The following is a 25,703-nucleotide window of genomic DNA, read 5'->3' on the forward strand; positions in this document are numbered from 1 at the left end:
ACCCTACATATATAAGGGGGGGTCTAGAGTCTAGATGTTGTGTGCACATTTCCAAGGTAAGAATCTCCTCCAATGTAAGTAGTTTGGAAAAAGAAAGGTAAGACATATTGCATATCAACATGCCCAATCCTTCTGTTAGTCACAGAGAGATGATTCTAGAAAGACTCAGACTCAGTGTTGGACTGGGACATCTTGGGCCCACCAGATTAAATAATTTGGAGTACCACCTTTCACCTCTAGGAAATAGCCCCTACTAGCCTCCAAATTAGGTTGACTTCCGCTCTATGGAGTCCATAATTAAGTTGGAGCCTGTTCCCACCGTAGGATCCTCGGGTCCTCCGGTGGGCCAGTCCCACACTGCTCTAGATATTACTTCGGGATAAACATGAAGTAACGTTACACACACTTTGTGTCTTCCAGGTGCTTTAAAAAATGAGAAGATAAGAGAAGTTCAGATGGATAAAGACTCGTGATGCAATACCTCGTCCTCATCATGTGTACATAGGTGTAAATAGATTGTATACCGCGATGTATAGATAATATTTATGTCTGAGGTTATTTATTTTAATATTTTGTGTGCGTTAAATGTGTCTTGTAAGCCCTCCCCTGCGGGACGTGACTCCGGCCCCTCACGTGTCCGGAGCCGGCCTCAGTGAAGTGTTGTTTTTTTTTTATAATTTTTGCGTTCCACTTTGTGCAGTCCATCCACTGCATTGTACGTGCTCTACATCATATGTAGCATATTGACATGAGTGATGCTTTATTGTCACAGGTTTTAACTGTCCATCATTTCTCCAGCTGGATAATAACAAGGCAATAACTGTGTATGCCTGGCATTTCCTACAAAAGGAGGAAAAACTGAATCATTAAAGGGGGTGTCAAAGATTTGGAAACACTATTTAGTCTAATATTAGCGCCACTCTGTACCACAGGTTAGGTCTGGTATTGCAGATCTGCCATGTGTAAAGCTGAGCAGCAATACCTGGCATAACCTGTGGACACTAAATTATCATTATGATGAAGACACGGAGCTGGTGACACATTAATGGGTTTCCCTTATAAGGACACCAGTACTATACACCATATATTACAGATGAGGGGCTCTGGGGGGCACTGCTCTTAGCCAGAAGTTTTCCAGACAATGAATGACTTTGTTGTGTGCTGGTTAGAGGACTCTACTCTTTGGCCACCCCGAGCCCTTAGGGGTTTTTCACACTAAGCCTCTGCCTAATGGACCCTTCCCATCAGACGTAGCCCCTAGGAGCCAGTGATTGGCCCAGAAGCCATCACTTCATGGTCCTGTCTATCACCTATTGTGACTGTTTCCATTTTGCGGGAAATGCCAAGTATAACGCCCCATATCTCATGTCCAGCAGCCGATTGTATGATAACATTGTGAATTCTGTATGTTTCTGTGTTTAATGTCATATTTTATATTAAAAAAAAAAGGGAATTATTTGCACTATGAGCTGAAAGTAAAACAACAATGGTGCCTTTTATAGATAAAAAAAAAAAATATCTTTAGAAATATTTATTGAAATGATATCTAAGAATTAAATATTATTTTTTATTTTCATTTTTTTAGAAAGTTACAATATGAAATGTACTCTAGAAGATCATCAATTATGTTACATTTTTTTATTTTTTACCTTGCATGAATTTGTTTCTTTTCCATCAAATCTGTTTTATGCGCTGAAAAGAGTCACCAAAGCTTTGAGATTGGGTCAATGGAATATCTGCTCCATAGAAAGATGAGTTATGGACCTTCCCGGGGGTCAAATCAGTTCTACAGGAAAATGTTATCAGTCGTCCATGTATTGGGGTTATCACATGTATTGGGGTGCTTTCGTGTATGGGGGGGATCTCATGTTTGGGGATATTTTCCTGTATGGGCGTGATCTCGTGTATGGGCGTCATCTTGGGTATGGGGGTGATCTCGTGTATGGGCGTGATCTCGTGTATGGGGGTGATCTCGTGTATGGGCGTGATCTCGTGTATGGGGGTGATCTCGTGTATGGGCGTGATCTCGTGTATGGGCGTGATCTCGTGTATGGGCGTGATCTCGTGTATGGGCGTCATCTTGGGTATGGGGGTGATCTCGTGTATGGGGGTGATCTCATGTATGAAGTCATCTTGTGTATGGGGTTGCTTTTATGTATGGGGTGATCTTATGTATGGGGTGATCTCATGTATGGAATAATCTTGTGTATGAGGGTGATCTTGTATGTGGTGGTGATCTCGTGTACGGGGGTGATCTTGTGTATTGGGGTGATCTTGTGTATGGGGTTGCTTTTATGTATGGGGTGATCTTATGTATGGGATGATCTCATGTATGGGATGATCTTGTGTATGGGGGTGATCTTGTATGTGGTGGTGATCTTGTGTATGGGGGTGATCTTGTATGTGGTGGTGATCTTGTGTATGGGGGTGATCTTGTATGTGGTGGTGATCTTGTGTATGAGGGTGATCTTGTATGTGGTGGTGATCTCGTGTATGGGGGTGATCTCGTGTATAGGGTTGATCTTGTATGTGGTGATCTCGTGTACGGGGGTGATCTTGTGTATGGGGTTGATCTTGTATGTGGTGATCTCGTGTATGGGGGTGATCTTGTATGTGGTGATCTCGTGTACGGGGGTGATCTCGTGTAAGAGGTTGCTTTTATGTATAGGGTGATCTTATGTATGGGGTGATCTTGTATGTGGTGATCTCGTGTATGGGATGATCTTGTATGTGGTGGTGATCTCGTGTATGGGATGATCTTGTATGTGGTGGTGATCTCGTGTATGAGGGTGATCTCATGTATTAGAATCCTTTGTTAGGATCACATGGTATTTGACTCAGAATTTCACTCATAAAATGCTCCATTACCTTCACTTGGACGCTGCTTGGAATATAGGCCTTGCCTCTGCAGGGTTCTGATGGGAGAGGGATTTTACCATGGACAGAATAGCAGTGACAAAATCCGTGTGAACTGTCATATAAGCAGGTTGAAAAAAATATGTAGAAGGGTTTTTTGTAGCAGACATTTATGGGATACATATCTGCTGGGCAGAACAGAAGACTTCCAGAACCCTCGGGGAAGTACCATGGAATTCCCGGGCGTCCGGGACATAAATCGCCTTGCGCCCCATTGAGTCGGGACATTGTCGTGCTCATTACATGGTCGGCCAGGGCTGCCGTAATCAGCTGGACCTTGACCACACTTAATGTAAGGCTTATGGCCGTATCCACACAGGGGTTCTTGTCCTTGAATGTTTTAAACCAATGCAGAAAGTAGAGACCAAAGAGTCAAAATTGGGCCGTGGTCTCAAACTTGTGATAAGGAGACTGGTCAAAGTGGTTTGAGCAGAAGGGCTGAGGGTAAACCTCCATGTGTACGTCAGACGCACCAAACTCATCATTTCCCTCAAGAAAAAATATTTCCATTGGACCCAACATTGCAAATTTATCAAAAAAGTGGAACCTGTTACATATTTATTACAACAAAAGCCTTACATTGTTAATGACGTTATGAAATGTATATAGTGTCATCAATTACAGCTTTACATTGGGTCTTGTCGCTCCATCCAAGGAGAAATGTATGACCTGTAGCCTAGCAGACCCTACGATGTCTCCTCAGGTCCTACAACACGTGACTATGAGAGATTGGAGAAGGTCCTACTCCTGTAACTCTCATCAATGACCTAACTGTACGAAAAGTTTGGCTTGCTCAACCATCAGGACCTCCAATGGGGCAATGTTTGGTGTAAAATGTTGTGAATCCCTCACACTACACATATGAGATTAATACGATAGTTGGGTAACTTTTCACTAGAAAAATGGGTAAAATTATGAAAATTGACCGTACTCCCTAGTAAACCACACGAGCCCAACTAAGCTACATAGCTCCCGATCCTTTCCCTATACACATGCACTCTCGGCTACGCTGAGCGTACATTTGTTCTCAACGCTGAGAGGGGGATTGATTGTTCCCAGAAACACACCATGAGGACTAAGGATCGGGCATGATCACATCCATGGTGCCCATTACTTTTCCTCTGGGGTAGTCAGGGTGCCCCCACATTAGATGGGCAGCTGGCTTTGACAAAGTACCAGTATCTCATGCTGTAAATCTAATGTGCATGGGTACCTAAGGCGACTGTCCTGAAGTTCTCCTAATGTACCAGTCCAAAAAGGAACAAGTTTACATAACACTAAACAGGCTGTTCCTTCAAGATTTAAGTTAAGTTGAGTCCTTAAAGGACATCTACCACCAGGATTATGGGCTGTATGCAAATGAGCCTGAGGGGCTCTAGGCTCTATAGGCATTAATGGAGCCTGGAGCCCCTCAGGCTCATTTGCATACAGTCTTTCATCCTGGTGGTAGATGCCTTTTAAGTCAGGTTATCTATTGTCATTCTGAGTTACAGGAGAAGACCCCCGGCCTTTGGGATCCTCGGGATCAGAAACAATAGCTGGGCAAATGATAGGGTCCGTCAGGGTCGAGAAGGTAGAGGTGCAGATTTTAGTTGATTCCTAATTCCCATAATCTCTAGTTCCATCCCTGTCTCCAGCCATGCACTGAAAACAATACGGTCACAGAATTTCTAGTGAGTGTTTTTGTTAAATTCTAGATTTTTATACCTAACTTTGGATTCTTGTTTTATCAGTGTTCTATAGAAAGAAGCGGCTATTTTTCTATGAGCGGCGTTGGGATTGTTTCTGTTCTCCTAGTGATTTGTATTCATGCACTGTATCTATACAATTAAAGGGTCGGTATAAATTATATTAATTTCAGAGATGCTACACGTCTGATATATGCTTATTGGAAGCATTCTGCCTTGTATATACCTCTTCCTCCGGTGCTAATTATGTTACACACTATTTTTTTATAAATAAATGTCAGATTTCTGGTCACTCAGTAATTTGTATTGTATTAGATACTTACTATGCACTGATCATAGCTTTACTGGTCTTCACCTATTAACAAATAAATTATTTTTTGAAATTTTTTCATTGTCTTGTTGGGTTTTTTCTATATGTGTTATTTTGTATTTTCTAGGATGCACACGGCTTAGTTTTATGTACTGATATAATTTCATAAAATGTAAGCTGCCCCTATGTGGTGGTCTGATTCCTTGCTACTTACCTGCATAGTAATGATCCAGTCTAGCTACTTGGCCGGGAAATACAACCTTAGGCTATTGTGGCCTCAACCTATCAAATACCTCCCATCGGCCAGGACATTGGGAAAGAGCCTGAAGTACAGCACTGTCCTACTGGATCTGAAACGGACGGGAATTAGAGGAGGAGACGGCAAACTGGGTAATTGCTAAAGACCTCATCCCCAGATGCTGTAAACTGTCAGTCCACTGTTCAGCCTTACAGAACAGAGCCGGCAGGCAGGATGACATCACATTATTGGGGGTCATTTACTAAGGGCCCAATTCTCGTTTTTGCGACGGGTTAACGGAATTTTTCAGTTTTGCGCCAATTTTCCCTGTATTGCCCCGGGTTTTTGGCGCACGCGATCGGATTGTGGCGCATCGGCGCCGGCATGCACACGACGGAAATCGGGGTGTGTGGCCGTAAAAAAACACGACGGATTCGGAAAAACTGCTGCATTTAAAAAAAAAAAATGTTGCTGGACTCGCGCTTACCTTCACCCACGATGGCTCGGTGAACTCCAGGGCGTTCCGATGGTCTTCAACACAGCAGCGCCACCTGGTGGACGTCAGAGGAACTACCTTAGTGGATCCCGGCCGAACTTGAATCCACCGCAGGGAATTGGATCGCGAATGGACCGGGTAAGTAAATCTGCCCCATTATATCTGCCACCTCTGCTTTACACAGCAGTAGCAGAGGCACCAAGATAGCTGACGGCTCTCTGACCAATCACTGTAATCAGCTCTGTCCGTGTCCGGAGGATGTCGACAGAGTTGATGTCCCGGGATATATATACCTCGCTCTGGGCGGAACAGAGCCCAAAATCAAGGACTGTCCTGCTGTAATTTATCGCCAGTCATGACTCTGCTGGCTCGTGCCACTTTAACTTCACAACACAGTGGGGTAGATTTATCAAGAGTCTGAAAGTCTGAATATTTCTAGTTGCCCATGGCAACCAATCACAGCTAAGCTTTCATTTTACCAGTGCTCATGAATATTTTAAAGGGGAGCTGTGATTGGTTGCCATGGGCAACTAGAAATACTCTGACTTTCATACATTTGAATAAATCAGCTCCAGTGATATTACATACAATCTGAGTGATAGGAGTTGAGCTGTAGTACCACGTACAGCCACTATGCAGTGCTCAGTGCTGCCATTGGTAGACTGTGAGGAGACCACAGCACTTGATGTTGGCCGAGCCTCCGCTCTCTTACTGATCCTACATCAGCCAAGTATTTTTTATGGGTAAAATGATCTTTCATAGAAGAGAGAAATAGAATAAAGGATATTTGTCTCTATAGGACGGACGTCCTGAACAGCTAAATCTCCCAACTAATGCAAGGGAGAGATGCTCCTTATATCCTCATACACCACATAATGGGGCTTATTTACTAAGGGTCTGCAGCTGCACTTTTGTCGGTTTTTCTGACATATTCGGATTTGAGCCGCTGAATCGGACTGAGCGCAGGATTTAACTTTCAAATTGTGTCGCAAGACCTAGCACTTACATGCACCAGGAAGAAGAAGGTGAACTCCGGGGACCTGAGCGGGGAAGTGACACATGCAGGATATCGGACAGACGATCTTAGTGAATCGCAGCAGACTGCATGATCGTCGCACAATGCACTTTCGGGGAACGTGTCTGGACAGGTAAGTAAATGTGCCCCAATATCCTTTATATATATATTTTTTTAATGAAGTTTTATTGTATCTTCATAGTTATTGCTTACTCGCTGCCGTACATGAGGTAAAAAACTACTGCTGTGTTCTCATGGGGTCCGTACATCTTCCAGCACTTCAGGCTCCCAAACCCCTCTGCCCTACACCACACCCTCCATTAAACCCCTAAGCTTACCTGTGTTGTGTACTGACACCCCCCCCCCCCTCCACTACACGTCCAATGCCCCCCCCCCCTCCGTAATAAAAACAAATCCATCTGATTTTATTTAAAAGTGACATTTATCAGAGACGATGTTGATGCTCACTACAGATCCCAGAATGCCCTCCCCTCATCTACATAGAAAATAGGGGAGATTGCCCATAAAAACCAATCAGAACTCAGCTTACATTTTACAAACAGCTGTGGGAAAATGAAAGATGAGCTCTGATTGGCCGCCATGACCATAACTAGTACCAGCCCTGTTGTCATGGAAACCACCACTGTTTACATTGCTGTAGAACCCGGTTGCCATGTCTGGTTTATGGCGTCATAGACCCGTTGCCTCCAATCCTGGAATCCTCGGCCGGGACGGTCAGTGCGAGGCAGGTATCGGGGAGATTGGAGGCGCTGAGCACTTTCTTGCTGAATAAGCGTTTGTCCGGTTGGGCTTTTACTTTTGCTATTTATTTTTTTTTTACAGTTTTTTTTTACAGTTTTTGAGGTTTTTTTGGATCACTCGCACACAGCTCATCTTTGTGTGTTGAGGAGGCGGCGGCCAAATGGCTGCTGCCGGAGGCAAGATCCAACCCCGGAGACACCTCCATCGTCCCGGGGGCCTTCCATACAGCCGAAAGCCTGAACAGCACCAAAGGCAGTCCGGCATTTTTGGACAACTTACCGCAGCGTTGGGCAGTATCGTGCCATATATCAAAAACCTGTTTGTAGCACCTAGACAGGAGCCTGGCCGAACTCTCCGACTGAAGACACGACCACCGCTTCCACCTGCACCTAAGACCTGCATGGATTTACAGGAGCGGAAGGATCCTCCGGTACCGGAGCCCACCATAACATCAGGTGAGGAGCAGAGGCCTATCCCACATCCCAGGAGACCATCTCACACATACAATCTCAGAGATCGGAAAGACCGTCGCAGTAGGTCGGCAGCGGTGACATCTCGCAGCCGCAGTGCTCCCTATGCCATAACAACTCATAGGCGAGCAACTGCAGGACCCGTCTCTGTCCGTTGTATATGCTGTGGAAAACTAAGGGATGAAGGCAAGTCTGTGAGTAACAAACCCTCTCATCTTCCAACTGAGAGCGTTCCGTAAGGGACAATCCTTCCTGCCCACCAATAACATCTAGTGGTTGAGTCATCTTCAGTAACATCACGTGTCCAGCTGCCATTCTGACTGATATTCTGGTACTGACCTTGGCTTGTTAAATTGATTACGTTTTTTGGAATGCCGCCTGCCCTGACCCCGGACTGTTTCTCGTTTATGCATCTTGGCCGCCTGCCCCGACCCCGGACTGTTTCCCGCTTATGCAACTTGGCCGCCTGCCCTGATACCGGATTGTTTTCCCGATTATGCATGATGGCCGCCTGCCCCGACCCCAGACTGTTTCCCGCTTATGCATGATGGCCGCCTGCCCCGACCCCAGACTGTTTCCCGCATATGCAAGTTAGCCGCCAGTCCTGACTACAGACTGTTTTTTTGATGATGCATGTTTGCAGCCTGGACCAATCTCTGCCTCCATTATTGCTGCCTGCCCTGAACAGTGCGGGAATTATGACTTTTATTTTTTAATTATAAAACAAGCCAAAGGTCATTTTTTTCTTCAACCAATGTTTTTTTTTATTAATTTCTCATGTCCATTTTGCCACTGATGTGGATCAGTGCACTCTCCTTGTGTCCTGTAGTGCTGCTGTATTGGGACCGCCAAGGGTTACCACTGCTGCTGCAGCTTCTAGACCAGGAGGCAAGTGGCTGTGACCTGTACAGACAGTAATATTCTGCAGATACCTCTGTATTGCTGGCTGTATGCGCTAGAGCAGAGAGATCAGGCAGTCGGCCACCATAAGCGCAGTAACAGAACTAAAGGAACCACTTGCTGCTGCAGTAGTGTTGGTCTGTACTGGCAGGACAGTGTCGCTCAGGCAGTGCCAGACCAGTCCATTGCCTGCGTGTCAGCTCCTAATGTCCTCCCTGTACTTACTTAATGTCCAATTCCTGTCCCCCGCCCATAAAAAAAAAGAAAAATGCGCCTATCTATCCTCCTCCCCCACAAACCCTTGACCCCCCCCTGAAGAAATGCCCCTTTTATTTCCCCTTCAAACCCCTGAACACTATCCTGGCCCCCCTGTTCCACTGTGTCCCCCAATCCTTCCCTCCCAAACACCCCTTGATATCTTTGAGTCACAGAAATCCAAGAATTTGTGCCACAATGTTATGAGATCTCAGCCTCCAGAGGGTGGAGAAAGCATCATCCCTAAATCTACCTCTAGCGATGGACGTGATCTACCAGATTCAAGATCAATGTGAAAACCAACTACTAAAGCCGAATATTGTCCTCCCTGACGTCCTCACCGACCTCCTGCAGCTCTGAAAGCCTTGAAGACACGGAGGCTCCTGTCCCATCACATGAGAAACACATCAGAGAAGACAAAGTCAGGAGAGGACGGCGGCCGTGTGCTGGGGGTAAGTCGGGATTTACTGTGAATTTGGCCTCATGTATTTCAGTGAAAATCCACAACATCCCCGGACCTTGTACAGATCTGATCCGATGTATCTGTGGATGGAAACTTCTAAAGTCTTATCCATTCTGCTTCTATGGCAAATGCTGCAGATATTCCGCTGTGGAATTGTAGAAGGAATATCTGCAGCATTTCCCTCCCATGTGGATGTATCCTTACACCTCCAATGGGTCATCCATAGGGGGCGCTGTCACTACGAACACTAGGCATAACATGTGTGACCTGAATGTCGCTGTGATCATCTATCATCTATTACCTGAATCACTTCATTGTCTCCATTGATTTTTCCATCCACTTCTGTCTTTCTATACATAGAGGAGGAGAAGGATTCCCATCATCCGCTTTATGGCCTGATGACCCCGTCAGACAGTCAGCAGTCATACAGGAACCTGTATCCATCAGAACCGGCTCCCGCATCTTCTATTCTGAAAAATCATGGATAAGAGAAGTCCAGTTACAGGTGATACTGTGTGACAGTATATGAGGCCGTGTCCTCAGTGATGGCCGTAGCTCCTGCTGCTGGATATAACACCCATCATTCTATCTCATCCTCCAGCTCCACATTGGGAACCCAGAAATACCGCGCTCCCTCGCTGCACGAGAAATCATCACATTACATACCTGCGCCTCCGGAGGAGGGTGAGTAGCAGTTTGTAATAAAATCACATTTGTAAATTGTGTGGATGAGATTTTGTGAAACATTATTTACTTTGCCTTCTCAGATCCAGCCCCTGAGCTCTGCTCCTCCCCGGTGGTCCCTGCTTCCTGCTCTGCAGCAACGACGCTCCATGTGTGTGCACCAGACAACAGCAGAGGATTGGGACTGGAGATACGACCCCATCCTGCCAATGGCCTGAGAGGATGTAGAGGAGGATGAGAGACAGCGCCTCCACCTGGATGATCTGAGAAATATAACAAGACACAAATAAACAAAATGTTACAATTTTACAAGACAATTTTTAGTTTATTAGACAAAAACTGCACATTTTATCAAATGGGGTTTTGTGGGTGTTGTGGGTGTATTGGGGTGAGGTGTGTTCTAGAGGCTCCAATAATAATACATACATAATACACAATACATTGGGGAAACTCAACCAAAACTTCAGAGCAGGATGAATACACACCAGCAACCTATAGATCAGAAGATGGAGACACCTGTGGGAAAACATTATGAAAGATCCGAAAACTGAAAGGTCACTTAGAAGAGAGAGGAAATCCTGGGAATCCTAGCTGCTGATGGCTCCATTCACTGACACAAGGGGGAAGGGTAATACTGACCAAAGTGGCACAGAAGCCCTGAAATAACGGCAAGTGCTATTGTACTGCTAATACATGAGATTATTGTCCCCGTTCCACCATCTCCACACAAGGGGGACGTGGAGGGACGCGAGAGAAATCGCTGGCTGCACTTAAAACGCAGGCAATCAGTAACCAGGCCCCAGCGTCTTACATTTGAGCAACACAAGACACCGGATCCTGGTTACCGATTATATACATTTTCCTGGAAACGCATATGTGATAGGGCCGTGGCCTGCCCCTAATGCGCTAGCAGAACATATAACCAAGGCCTTAGGATGCTGTCACAAGGTAAAGTTCTGATTCTGTTCTGAAACTGAATCAAAGCTCACAGAGGAGGGGGCACAGACAATCACATATGTGTTTCTATGTAAACTATGGGATCAGCAATCAGCACCCTATGACTTGCATTTAGACAAGACACCGGGTGCTGGTTGGTGATCGCAAGCGTTTGCATACAAACCCATATATCAGTGATGGAGAACCTTTCAGAGACCGAGTGCCCAAACTACAACCAAAATCCACTTATTTCCCGTGAAGTGCCAACATGGAATTTTTAGCAGTAACTTATTGCTACCTGTTCTTCCACATCCTTCAATTGTATCTCACCCCTGAGGCCACCAATACAGTTGGAAGAAGGAGGGCAAATTCAGACTCTTATTGTAGCTTCTCTCCAGGGTCTCTCTGTAATGGAAAAATGGTGGGTCCAGCGGGATGACCTCCAAAGATAATGCACCCCTGTCCACACCTTCTCACTGTTCCCGCAGTTCCAATCAGCCAATGAAGTGTCGCTTTAAAATAGCGCTGAGAGCAGCATCTCTTAAGTTGCCCGGGACTTGGTGGATTTGGTCCTATTTGGTGAACCCTGTCCTGAGGTGATGGCCTGAGTGCCCACAGAAATGGCTCCGAGTGCCACCTCTGGTACCCGGGCCATAGGCACCACTGCCATATATGATCCGTTCCACAACTAAATCACAACGTTAATGTCTAACAGAAACATCAGGCCGCATTCACACATTCAGTTTTTCAGGTGCAGGTTTCGATGTCCAAACCAGGAGTGAAGTGAGGCCGCGTTAACACGGAGTGTTGCGTTTTTTGCTGTGTTATGACGCATTCCAAAGACTTGAACGCTGATCACATCCTGACAGGGCCGGACTAAGGTTGGTGGGGGCCCTGGGTGCAAAATCTGGTGGGGATCCATTGAATGTAGTCCAGACAGGGAACAGCAATCAGTAATCTCTATATACAGCGCCCAGTATTCACTATATACAGTTCTCAGCAACCACTATATACAGCTCCCCCAGCAATCACTATATACAGTTCTCAGCAACCACTATATACAGCTCCCCCAGCAATCACTATATACAGCTCCCCCAGCAATCACTATATACAGCTCCCCCAGCAATCACTATATACAGCTCCCCCAGTAATCACTATATACAGCTCCCCCAGTAATCACTATATACAGCTCCCCCAGGAATCACTATATACAGCTCCCCCAGTAATCACTATATACAGCTCCCCCAGCAATCACTATATACAGCTCCCCCAGCAATCACTATATACAGCTCCCCCAGCAATCACTGTATACAGCGCCCCCAGTAATCACTATATACAGCTCCCCCAGCAATCACTATATACAGCTCCCCCAGCAATCACTATATACAGCCCCCCAGCAATCACTATATACAGCTCCCCCAGCAATCACTATATACAGCCCCCCAGCAATCACTATATACAGCTCCCCCAGCAATCACTATATACAGCTCCCCCAGCAATCACTGTATACAGCTCCCCCAGCAATCACTATATACAGCTCCCCCAGCAATCACTATATACAGCTCCCCCAGCAATCACTATATACAGCTCCCCAGCAATCACTATATACAGCTCCCCCAGCAATCACTATATACAGCCCCCCAGCAATCACTATATACAGCTCCCCCAGCAATCACTGTAAACAGCTCCCCCAGTAATCACTATATACAGCTCCCCCAGCAATCACTATATACAGCTCCCCCCAGTAATCACTATATACAGCCCCCCAGCAATCACTATATACAGCTCCCCCAGCAATCACTGTAAACAGCTCCCCCAGTAATCACTATATACAGCTCCCCCAGCAATCACTATATACAGCTCCCCCAGTAATCACTATATACAGCTCCCCCAGCAATCACTATATACAGCTCCCCCCAGCAATCACTATATACAGCTCCCCCAGCAATCACTATATACAGCTCCCCCAGCAATCACTATATACAGCTCCCCAGCAATCACTATATACAGCTCCCCCAGCAATCACTATATACAGCCCCCCAGCAATCACTATATACAGCTCCCCCAGCAATCACTGTAAACAGCTCCCCCAGTAATCACTTTATACAGCTCCCCCAGCAATCACTATATACAGCTCCCCCAGCAATCACTATATACAGCTCCCCCCAGTAACCACTATACACAGCCCCCCAGCAATCACTATATACAGCTCCCCCAGCAATCACTATATACAGCGCCCCCCAGTAATCACTATATACAGCTCCCCCAGTAATCACTATATACAGCTCCCCCAGCAATCACTATATACAGCTCCCCCCAGTAATCACTATATACAGCTCCCCCAGCAATCACTATATACAGCCCCCCAGCAATCACTATATACAGCTCCCCCAGCAATCACTATATACAGCTCCCCCAGCAATCACTATATACAGCTCCCCCAGCAATCACTGTATACAGCTCCCCCAGCAATCACTATATACAGCTCCCCCAGCAATTACTATATACAGCTCCCCCAGCAATCACTATATACAGCTCCCCCAGCAATCACTATATACAGCTCCCCCAGTAATCACTATATACAGCTCCCCCAGCAATCACTATATACAGCTCCCCCAGTAATCACTATATACAGCTCCCCCAGCAATCACTGTATACAGCTCCCCCAGCAATCACTATATACAGCTCCCCAGCAATTACTATATACAGCTCCCCCAGTAATCACTATATACAGCTCCCCAGCAATCACTATATACAGCTCCCCCAGCAATCACTATATACAGCCCCCCAGCAATCACTATATACAGCTCCCCCAGCAATCACTATATACAGCTCCCCCAGCAATCACTATATACAGCCCCCCAGCAATCACTATATACAGCTCCCCCAGCAATCACTATATACAGCTCCCCCAGCAATCACTGTATACAGCTCCCCCAGCAATTACTATATACAGCTCCCCCAGCAATCACTATATACAGCTCCCCCAGCAATTACTATATACAGCTCTCCCAGCAATCACTATATACAGCTCCCCCAGCAATCACTGTAAACAGCTCCCCTAGTAAACACTATATACAGCTCCCCCAGCAATCACTATATACAGCTCCCCCAGCAATCACTATATACAGCTCCCCCAGCAATCACTATATACAGCTCCCCCAGCAATCACTATATACAGCCCCCCAGCAATCACAATATACAGCTCCCCCAGCAATAACTATAAACAGCTCCCCAGCAATCACTATATACAGCTCCCCCAGCAATCACTGTATACAGCTCCCCCAGCAATCACTGTATACAGCTCCCCCAGCAATCACTATATACAGCTCCCCCAGTAATCACTATATACAGCTCCCCCAGCAATCACTGTATACAGCTCCTCCAGCAATCACTATATACAGCTCCCCCAGCAATCACTGTATACAGCTCCCCCAGCAATCACTATATACAGCTCCCCCAGCAATCACTGTAAACAGCTCCCCTAGTAAACACTATATACAGCTCCCCCAGCAATCACTATATACAGCTCCCCCAGCAATCACTATATACAGCTCCCCCAGCAATCACTATATACAGCTCCCCCAGCAATCACTATATACAGCCCCCCAGCAATCACTATATACAGCTCCCCCAGCAATAACTATAAACAGCTCCCCAGCAATCACTATATACAGCTCCCCCAGCAATCACTGTATACAGCTCCCCCAGCAATCACTGTATACAGCTCCCCCAGCAATCACTATATACAGCTCCCCCAGTAATCACTATATACAGCTCCCCAAGCAATCACTATATACAGCTCCCCAGCAATTACTATATACAGCTCCCCCAGTAATCACTATATACAGCTCCCCAGCAATCACTATATACAGCTCCCCCAGCAACCACTGTATACAGCTCCCCCAGCAATCACTATATACAGCTCCTCCAGCAATCACTATATACAGACCCCAGTAATCACTATATACAGCCCCCAGTAATCACTATATACAGCTCCCCCAGTAATCACTATATACAGCTCCCCCAGCAATCACTATATACAGCTCCCCAGCAATTACTATATACAGCTTCCCCAGTAATCACTATATACAGCTCCCCAGCAATCACTATATACAGCTCCCCCAGCAACCACTGTATACAGCTACCCCAGCAATCACTATATACAGCTCCCACAGTAATCACTATATACAGCTCCCCCAGCAATCACTATATACAGCTCCCCCAGCAATCACTATATACAGACCCCAGCAATCACTATATATAGCTCCCCCGACAAACACTGTATACAGCTCCCCCAGCAATCACTGTATACAGCTCCCCCGACAAACACTGTATACAGCTCCCCCAGCAATAACTATATACAGCTCCCCCAGCAATAACTATATACAGCTCCTCCAGCAATCACTATATACAGCTCCCCAGCAATCACTATATACAGCTCCCCCAGCAATCACTATATACAGCTCCCCCAGCAATCACTATATACAGCTCCCCCAGCTATCACTATATACAGCTCCCCCAGCAATCACTGTATACAGCTCCCCCAGCAATCACTATATACAGCTCCCCCAGCAATCACTATATACAGCTCCCCCAGCAATCACTATATACAGCTCCCAGTAATCACTATATACAGCTCCCCAGCAATTACTATATACAGCTCCCCCAGCAATCACTATATACAGCTCCCCCAGCAATCACTATATACAGCTCCCCCAGCTATCACTATATACAGCTCTCCCAGCAATCACTGTATACAGCTCCCCCAGCAATCACTATATACAGCTCCCCCAGCAATCACTATATACAGCTCCCCCAGCAATCACTATATACAGCTCCCCCAGCAATCACTATATACAGCTCCCCCAGCAATCACTGTATACAGCTCTCCCAGCAATCACTGTATACAGCTCCCCCAGCAATCACTATATACAGCTCCCCCAGCAATCACTATATCAAGCTTTCAATAATCACTATATAAATCTCCCCCAGCAACCGCTATATACAATTCCCCTAGTAATCACTATATACAGCTCCCAGTATTCACTATATACAGACCCCAGTAATCACTATATACAGCTGCCTCAGCAACCTCTATATACAGCTGGCAGAAACCACTATATACAGCCCCCAGCAATCACTATATACAGCCCCCAGTAATCACTATATACAGCTCCCAGTAATCACCATATACAGTGCCCAGCGATCACTATATACAGCCCCCAGCAATCACTATATACAGACCCCAGTAATCACTATATACAGCTCCCAGTAATCACTATATACAGCTCCCACAGCAACCACTATATACAGCTCATCCCAGCAATCACTATAGATAGCCTCCCAGTAATCACTATATATAGCTAATCTAGCAATCACTATACACAGCCATCAGCAATCACTATATATAGCCTCCCAGTATTCACTATATACAGCTCCCCCAGTAATCACTATATACAGCTCCCCCAGCAATCACTATATACAGCTCCCCCAGCAATCACTATATACAGCTCCCCCAGCAATCACTATATACAGCTCCCCCAGCTATCACTATATACAGCTCCCCCAGCAATCACTGTATACATCTCTCCCAGCAATCACTGTATACAGCCCCCAGCAATCACTATATCAAGCTCCCAATAATCACTATATAAATCTCCCCCAGCAACCGCTATATACAATTCCCCTAGTAATCACTATATACAGCTCCCAGTATTCACTATATACAGACCCCAGTAATCACTATATACAGCTGCCTCAGCAACCTCTATATACAGCTGGCAGAAACCACTATATACAGCCCCCAGCAATCACTATATACAGCCCCCAGTAATCACTATATACAGCTCCCAGTAATCACCATATACAGTGCCCAGCGATCACTATATACAGCCCCCAGCAATCACTATATACAGACCCCAGTAATCACTATATACAGCTCCCAGTAATCACTATATACAGCTCCCACAGCAACCACTATATACAGCTCATCCCAGCAATCACTATAGATAGCCTCCCAGTAATCACTATATATAGCTAATCTAGCAATCACTATACACAGCCATCAGCAATCACTATATATAGCCTCCCAGTATTCACTATATACAGCTCCCCCAGTAATCACTATATACAGCTCCCCCAGCAATCACTATATACAGCTCCCCCAGCAATCACTATATACAGCTCCCCCAGCAATCACTATATACAGCTCCCCCAGCTATCACTATATACAGCTCCCCCAGCAATCACTATATACAGCCCCCCAGTAATCACTATATACAGCTCCCCCAGTAATCACTATATACAGCTCCCCCGCAATCACTGTACACAGCCCCCCAGCAATCACTATATAAAGCCCCCCAGTAATCACTATATACAGCTCCCAAAGAAATCACTATATACAGCTCCCAAAGAAATCATTATATACAGCTCCCCCAGTAATCACTATATATAGCTCTCCCAGAAATCACTATATACAGCTCCCCCAGCAATCACTATATACAGCTCCCCAGCAATCACTATATGTAGCCTCCCAGTAATCACTATATACAGCTCCCACAGCAACCTCTATATACAGCTCACAGTAATCACTATATACAGCTCCCCCAGCAATCACTATATATAGCCCCCCAGCAATCACTATAGAAAGCCTCCCAGTAATCACTATATACAGCTCCCCCAGCAATCACTATATACAGCTCCCCCAGCAACCTCTATAAACAGTGCCCAGCTATCACTTTATACAGCTCCCCCAGTAATCACTATATACAGCTCCCCCAGCAATCACTATATATAGCCCCCCAGCAATCACTATATACAGCTCCCCCACCAATCACTATACAGGCAGTCCCCGGGTTACATAGAAGATAGGGACTGTAGGTTTGTTCTTAAGTTGAATTTGTATGTAGGTCAGAACTGTATATTTTATCATTGTAATCTCAGCCAGAACTTTTTTGGTCTCTGTGACAATTGGATTTTAAAAATGTTGGGTTGTCATAAGAATCAATATTAACACTAAAGCTTCATTACAGACACCTGTGATGACTGTTACAGCTGATCAATGTAGCCTAGGACTAAAGTACAATAAATTACCAACATCCAGAGGTCAGTTTGTAACTAGGGGTCGTATGTAAGTCGAGTGTTCTTAAGTAGGAGACCGCCTGTATACAGATTCGCCAGCAATCACTACATATAGCTCCCAGTCAGGCCCGGCACCAGCACCCGGCTAACCCGGGCAAGTTCCGGGGCCCCGGGGTACCAGTGCCCAGGGGCATCGCTAGGTCAAAAGATTGGCCGGTGCCTTGGATCTCCCCGAGTCAGCAGGACATCTGCCCTGGAGATTCCTTCCCTCTCTCATCACCATCTGTGTCCTCAGGACACAGATCGTGATGGTAACATTCGCGCTCACTGCTTTCCCGGAGGCTGAAGGACCTTTGATGATGTCACGAACACATGACCTGCCGGGGAAAGCAGTGAACACACACGGAGAGAGCTGCATCAGTGAGGTGAGGGAGGAGATATGGGGGGCTGTGTGAAGGAAATTACTTAATGGGGGGCTGTGTGTAGGCACATTACTTACTGGGGGGCTGTGTGTGAGGCACATTACTTACTGGGGGACTGTGTGTGGGCACATTACTTACTGGGGGACTGTGTGTGGGCACATTACTTACTGGGGGACTGTGTGTGGGCACATTACTTACTGGGGGGCTGTGTGGGCACATTACTTACTGGGGGGCTGTGTGTGGGCACATTACTTACTGGGGGGCTGTGTGTGGGCACATTACTTACTGGGGGGCTGTGTGGGCACATTACTTACTGGGGGCTGTGTGTGGGCACATTACTTACTGGGGGGCTGTGTGGGCACATTACTCACTGGGGGCTGTGTGTAGGCACATTACTTACTGGGGGGCTGTTTGTGGGCACATTACTTACTGAGGGGCTGTGTGTGAGCACAATACTTACTGGGGGTGCTGTGTAGGGGAACATTACTTACTGGGGGGCCTGTGTGGGCACATTACTTACTGGGGGGGCTGTGTGGGCACATTACTTACTGGGGGGCTGTGTGTGGGCACATTACTTACTGGGGGGCTGTGTGGGCACATTACTTACTGGGGGCTGTGTGTAGGCACATTACTTACTAGGGGGCTGTTTGTGGGCACATTACTTACTGAGGGGCTGTGTGTGAGCACATTACTTACTGGGGGTGCTGTGTAGGGGCACATTACTTACTGGGGGGGGCTGTGTGGGCACATTACTTACTGGGGGGCTGTGTGGGCACATTACTTACTGGGGGGCTGTGTGGGCACATTACTTACAGGGGGGCTGTGTGTGGGGACATTACTTACTGGGGGGCTGTGTGTGGGAACATTACTTACTAGGGGGCTGTGTGTGGGCACATTACTTACTGGGGGGCTGTGTGTGGGCACATTACTTACTGGGGGGCTGTGTGGGCACATTACTTACTGGGGGCTGTGTGTAGGCACATTACTTACTGGGGGGCTGTTTGTGGGCACATTACTTACTGAGGGGCTGTGTGTGAGCACATCACTTACTAGGGGGGCTGTGTGGGGGCACATTACTTACTGGGGGGGCTGTGTGAGGGCACATTACTTACTGGGGGGGCTGTGTGGGGGCACATTACTTACTGGGGGGCTGTGTGGGCACATTACTTACTGGGGGGGCTGTGTGGGCACATTACTTACTGGGGGACTGTGTGGGCACATTACTTACTGGGGGGCTGTGTGTGGGCACATTACTTACTGGGGGGCTGTGTGTGGGCACATAACTTACTAGGGGGGCTGTGTGGGCACATTACTTACTGGGGGGCTGTGTGGGCACATTACTTACTGGGGGGCTGTGTGGGCACATTACTTACAGGGGGGCTGTGTGTGGGGACATTACTTACTAGGGGGCTGTGTGTGGGAACATTACTTAGTAGGGGGCTGTGTGTGGGCACATTACTTACTGGGGGGCTGTGTGTGGGCACATTACTTACTGGGGGGCTGTGTGGGCACATTACTTACTGGGGGCTGTGTGTAGGCACATTACTTACTGGGGGGCTGTTTGTGGGCACATTACTTACTGAGGGGCTGTGTGTGAGCACATTACTTACTGGGGGGGCTGTGTGGGGGCACATTACTTACTGGGGGGGCTGTGTGGGCACATTACTTACTGGGGGGCTGTGTGGGCACATTACTTACTGGGGGGGCTGTGTGGGGGCACATTACTTATTGGGGGGGCTGTGTGGGGGCACATTACTTACTGGGGGGGCTGTGTGGGGGCACATTACTTACTGGGGGGGCTGTGTGGGCACATTACTTACTGGGGGGCTGTGTGTGGGCACATTACTTACTGGGGGGCTGTGTGGGCACATTACTTACTGGGGGACTGTGTGGGCACATTACTTACTGGGGGGCTGTGTGTGGGCACATTACTTACTGGGGGGCTGTGTGTGGGCACATTACTTACTGGGGGGCTGTGTGTGGGCACATTACTTACTGGGGGGCTGTGTGGGGGACATTACTTACTGGGGGGCTGTGTGGGCACATTACTTACTGGGGGCTGTGTGGGGGACATTACTTACTGTTACTGGGAGGCTGTGTGGGCACAAGACTTACTGGGGGGCTGTGTGTGGGCACATTCCTTACTGGGGGGCTGTGTGTGGGCACATACCTTACTGGGGGCTGTATGGGGGACATTACTTACTGGGGTGGGGGGGCTGTGTGGGCACATTACTTACTGGGGGGCTGTGTGGGCACATTCCTTACTGGGGGGCTGTGTGAGGGCACATTACTTACGGGGGGCTGTGTGTGGGCACATTACTTACTGGGGGGCTGTGTGTGGGCACATTACTTACTGGGGGGCTGTGTGTGGGCACATTACTTACTGGGGGCTGTGTGGGGGACATTACTCACTGGGGGGGCTGTGTGGGCAACTTACTTACTGGAGGCTGTGTGTGGGACATTTCTTACTGTTACTGGGGGGGCTGTGTGGGCACATTACTTACTGGGGGGCTGTGTGGGCACATTCCTTACTGGGGGGCTGTGTGTGGGCACATTCCTTACTGGGGGGCTGTGTGTGGGCACATTCCTTACTGGGGGCTGTATGGGGGACATTACTTACTGGGGGGGGGGGCTGTGTGGGCACATTACTTACTGGGGGGCTGTGTGGGCACATTACTTACTGGGGGGCTGTGTGGGCACATTACTTACTGGGGGCTGTATGGGGGACATTACTTACTGGGGGGCAGTGTGGGCACATTACTCACTGGGGGCTGTGTGGGGGACATTACTTACTAAGGGGGGCTGTGTGGGAACATTACTTACCGGGGGGCTGTGTTACCACATTACTTACTGGGGGGGCTGTGTGAGTGCACATTACTTACTGGGGGCTGTGTGGGCACATTACTTACTGGGGGGCTGTGTGGGCACATTATTTACTGGGGGGCTGTGTGGGCACCTTACTTACTGGGTGGCTGTGTGGGCACATTATTTACTGGGGGGCTGTGTGGGCACATTACTTACTGGTGGGCTGTGTGGGCACATTACTTACTGGGGGCTGTGTGGGGACATTACTTACTGGGGGGCTGTGTGTGGGGACATTACTTACTGGAGGACTGTGTGGGGGCACATTACTTACTGGGGGGGCTGTGTGGGCACATTACTTACTGGGGGGCTGTGTGTGGGGACATTACTTACTGGGGGGCTGTGTGTGGGGACATTACTTACTGGGGGGCTGTGTGAGGACATTACTTACTGCGGGGCTGTGTGGGGACATTATTTACTGGAGGACTGTGTGGGGGCACATTACTTACAGGGGGGCTGTGTGTGGGCACATTACTTACTGGGGGGCTGTGTGGGCACATTACTTACTGGGGGGCTGTGTGAGGACATTACTTACTGGGGGGCTGTGTGGGCACATTACTTACTGGGGGGACTGTGTGGGCACATTAATTACTGGGGGGCTGTGTGAGGACATTATTTACTGGGGGGGCTGTGTGGGCACATTACTTACTGGGGGGGCTGTGTGGGCACATTACTTACTGGGGGGCTGTGTGGAGGAAATTACTTACTGGGGGGCTGTGTGTGGGCACATTACTTACTGGGGGGCTGTGTGGGCACATTAATTACTTGAGGGCTGTGTGGGCACATTACTTACTGGAGGATTGTGTGGGGCACATTACTTACTGGGGGGGCAGTGTGTATACAGGAGGAGGAGGGCAGTGTGTATACACAGGGGGGAGCAGTGTGTATACAGGGGGAGGGGGGTGCAGTGTGTATACAGGGGGATGGGGGGCAGTGTGTATACAGGGCGAGGGGGGCAGTGTGTATACAGGGGGAGGGGGGCAGTGTGTATACAAGGGGAGGGGGGCAGTGTGTATACAGGAGGAGGGGGGGCAGAGTGTATACAGGAGGAGGGGGGCAGTGTGTATACAGGGGGAGGGGGGGCAGTGTGTATACACAGGGGGGAGCAGTGTGTATACAGGGGGAGGGGGGTGCAGTGTTTATACAGGGGATGGGGGGCAGTGTGTATACAGGGCGAGGGGGGCAGTGTGTATACAGGGCGGGGTAGTGTGTATAAAAGGGGAGGGGGCAGTGTGTATACAGGAGGAGGGGGGGCAGAGTGTATACAGGAGGAGGGGGGGCAGTGTGTATACAGGAGGAGGGGGGGCAGAGTGTATACAGGGGGAGGAGGGCAGAGTGTATACAGGGGGAGGGGGCAGAGTGTATACAGGGGTGAGGAATGTGTACACAGGGGGTGGGGGCAGTTTATATACAGGGGGAGGGGGGCAGTGTGTATACAGGAGGAGGGGGGCAGTGTGTATACAGGAGGAGGGGGGCAGTGCGTATACAGGAGGAGGGGGGGCAGTGTGTATACAGGAGGAGGAAGGGCAGTGTGTATACAGGAGGAGGGGGGCAGTGTATATACAGGGGGAGGAGGGCAGAGTGTATACAGGGGGAGGGGGGGCAGAGAGTATACAGGGGAAGGAATGTGTACACAGGGGGATGGGGGGGTGGCAGTGTGTCCACGCGGGGGAGGGGGGCAGTGTGACTACTGGAGGGCGGCCCATAAAGGGGCCCACTAGGGCTCTGTCGCCCAGGGGACCACTAAAACCTGGAGCCGGCCCTGCTCCCAGAAATCACTATATACAGCTTCCATTAATCATTATATACAGCTCCCCAAGAAATCACTATATACACTCACCGGCCACTTTATTAGGTACACCATGCTAGTAACGGGTTGGACCCCCTTTTGCCTTCAGAACTGCCTCAATTCTTCGTGGCATAGATTCAACAAGGTGCTGGAAGCTCCTCAGAGATTTTGGTCCATAGTGACATGATGGCATCACACAGTTGCCGCAGATTTGTCGGCTGCACATCCATGATGCGAATCTCCCGTTCCACCACATCCCAAAGATGCTCTATTGGATTGAGATCTGGTGACTGTGGAGGCCATTTGAGTCCAGTGACCTCATTGTCATGTTCAAGAAACCAGTCTGAGATGATTCCAGCTTTATGACATGGCGCATTATCCTGCTGAAAGTAGCCATCAGATGTTACAGGGTACATTGTGCTCATAAAGGGATGGACATGGTCAGCAACAATACTCAGGTAGGCTGTGGCGTTGTACCAAGGGGCCCAAAGAGTGCCAAGAAAATATTCCCCACACCATGACACCACCACCACCAGCCTGAACCGCTGATACAAGGCAGGATGAATCCATGCTTTCATGTTGTTGACGCCAAATTCTGACCCTACCATCCGAATGTCGCAGCAGAAATCGAGACTCATCAGACCAGGCAACGTTTTTCCAATCTTCTACTGTCCAATTCCGATGAGCTTGTGCAAATTGTAGCCTCAGTTTCCGGTTCTTAGCTGAAAGGAGTGGCACCCGGTGTGGTCTTCTGCTGCTGTAGCCCATCTGCCTCAAAGTTGGACATACTGGGCATTCAGAGATGCTCTTCTGCCTACCTTGGTTGTAACGGGTGGCGATTTGAGTCACTGTTGCCTTTCTATCAGCTCGAACCAGTCTGCCCATTCTCCTCTGACCTCTGGCATCAACAAGGCATTTCCGCCCACAGAAATCACCTTTCTTCCCCATACTGATGCTCGGTTTGAACTGCAGGAGATTGTCTTGACCATGTCTACATGCCTAAATGCACTGAGTTGCCGCCAAGTGATTGGCTGATTAGAAATTAAGTGTTAACGAGCAGTTGGACAGGTGTACCTAATAAAGTGGCCGGTGAGTGTAGCTCCCCCAGCAATCACTATTTACAGCCTCCCAGTAATCACTATATACAGCTCCTCCAGCAATCACCGTATACAGCTCCTCCAGCAATCACCGTATACAGCTCCCACAGCAACCTCGATATACAGCTCCCACAGCAACCTCTATATACAGCTCACAGTAATCACTAAATACAGCTCCCCCAGCAGTCACTATATACAGCCCCCCAGCAATCACTATATACAGCTCCCCCAGCAATCACTATATACAGCTCCCCCAGCAATCACTATATACAGCTCCCCCAGCAATCACTATATACAGCTCCCCAGCAATCACTATATACAGCTCCCCCAGCAATCACCGTATACAGCTCCTCCAGCAATCACCGTATACAGCTCCTCCAGCAATCACCGTATACAGCTCCTCCAGCAATCACCGTATACAGCTCCCACAGCAACCTCTATATACAGCTCCCACAGCAATCACTATATACAGCTCCCCCAGCAATCACTATATACAGCTCCCCCAGCAATCACTATATACAGCTCCCCAGCAATCACCGTATACAGCTCCTCCAGCAATCACCGTATACAGCTCCCACAGCAACCTCTATATACAGCTCCCACAGCAACCTCTATATACAGCTCACAGTAATCACTAAATACAGCTCCCCCAGCAGTCACTATATACAACTCCACCAAGAAATCACTAAATACAACTCCCCAGCAATCACTATATACAGCCCCCCAGCAATCACCATATACAGTTCCCAGTTATCACTATATACAGCTCCTACAGAAATCACTATATACAGCTCCCCCAGCAATCACTATATACAGCTCCCCCAGCAATCACTATATACAGCTCCCCCAGCAATCACTATATACAGCCCCCAGTAATCACTTTATACAGCTCCCCCAGTAATCACTATATACAGCTCCCCCAGTAATCACTATATACAGCTCCCCCAGCAATCACTATATACAGCTCCGCCAGCAATCACTATATACAGCCCCCCAGTAATCACTATATACAGCTCCCCCAGCAATCACTATATACAGCCCCCCAGTAATCACTATATACAGCCCCCCAGTAATCACTATATACAGCTCCCACAGCGGTCACTATATACAGCCCCCCAGAAATCACTAAATACAACTCCACCAAGAAATCACTAAATACAACTCCCCAGCAATCACTATATACAGCCCCCCAGCAATCACCATATACAGTTCCCAGTTATCACTATATACAGCTCCTACAGAAATCACTATATACAGCTCTCCCAGCAATCACTATAAACAGCTCCCACAGCAATCACTATATACAGCTCCCCCAGT

At 48.0% G+C, this 25,703-nt stretch overlaps 2 protein-coding genes and 1 long non-coding RNA gene across 5 annotated transcripts in view; 2 read left to right on the forward strand and 1 right to left on the reverse strand.

Annotated features, from left to right (window-relative positions):
• ADAMTS9 (ADAM metallopeptidase with thrombospondin type 1 motif 9) overlaps positions 1-4,949 on the forward strand; it is a 167,702-nt gene extending 162,753 nt beyond the window's left edge. Inside the window, exon 40 of the mRNA XM_072128981.1 lies at positions 421-4,949. The gene's annotated coding sequence lies outside the window, so the exon portion shown is untranslated. The remainder of the gene's footprint in view (positions 1-420) is intronic.
• Positions 1-9,981, reverse strand: part of LOC140105080 (uncharacterized) — a 48,272-nt gene extending 38,291 nt beyond the window's left edge. The window contains exons 1-2 of one of the 2 annotated variants that reach the window (XM_072128983.1): positions 9,815-9,981; positions 320-423 (exon numbers count right to left, since the gene is read on the reverse strand). The gene's annotated coding sequence lies outside the window, so the exon portion shown is untranslated. Of the gene's footprint in view, positions 1-319; positions 445-9,814 lie in introns of those variants that run through there. The other variant, XM_072128984.1, reaches the window with a different exon arrangement.
• On the forward strand, positions 7,485-10,476 carry LOC140105084 (uncharacterized). 2 transcript variants are annotated; one of them, XR_011850492.1, is made up of 5 exons: positions 7,485-7,880; positions 9,227-9,502; positions 9,874-10,018; positions 10,115-10,197; positions 10,281-10,476. It is a non-coding gene; the product is annotated as an uncharacterized lncRNA (long non-coding RNA). The 2 variants fall into 2 exon arrangements; XR_011850491.1 differs by lacking the exon at positions 7,485-7,880 and having other exon boundaries at positions 9,115-9,502.
• The last annotated feature ends 15,227 nt before the right edge of the window (positions 10,477-25,703 follow it).

This window comes from Engystomops pustulosus, chromosome 10 (genome assembly GCF_040894005.1).
Source record: "Engystomops pustulosus chromosome 10, aEngPut4.maternal, whole genome shotgun sequence".
In the NCBI taxonomy this organism is placed as follows: Eukaryota; Metazoa; Chordata; class Amphibia; order Anura; family Leptodactylidae; genus Engystomops; species Engystomops pustulosus.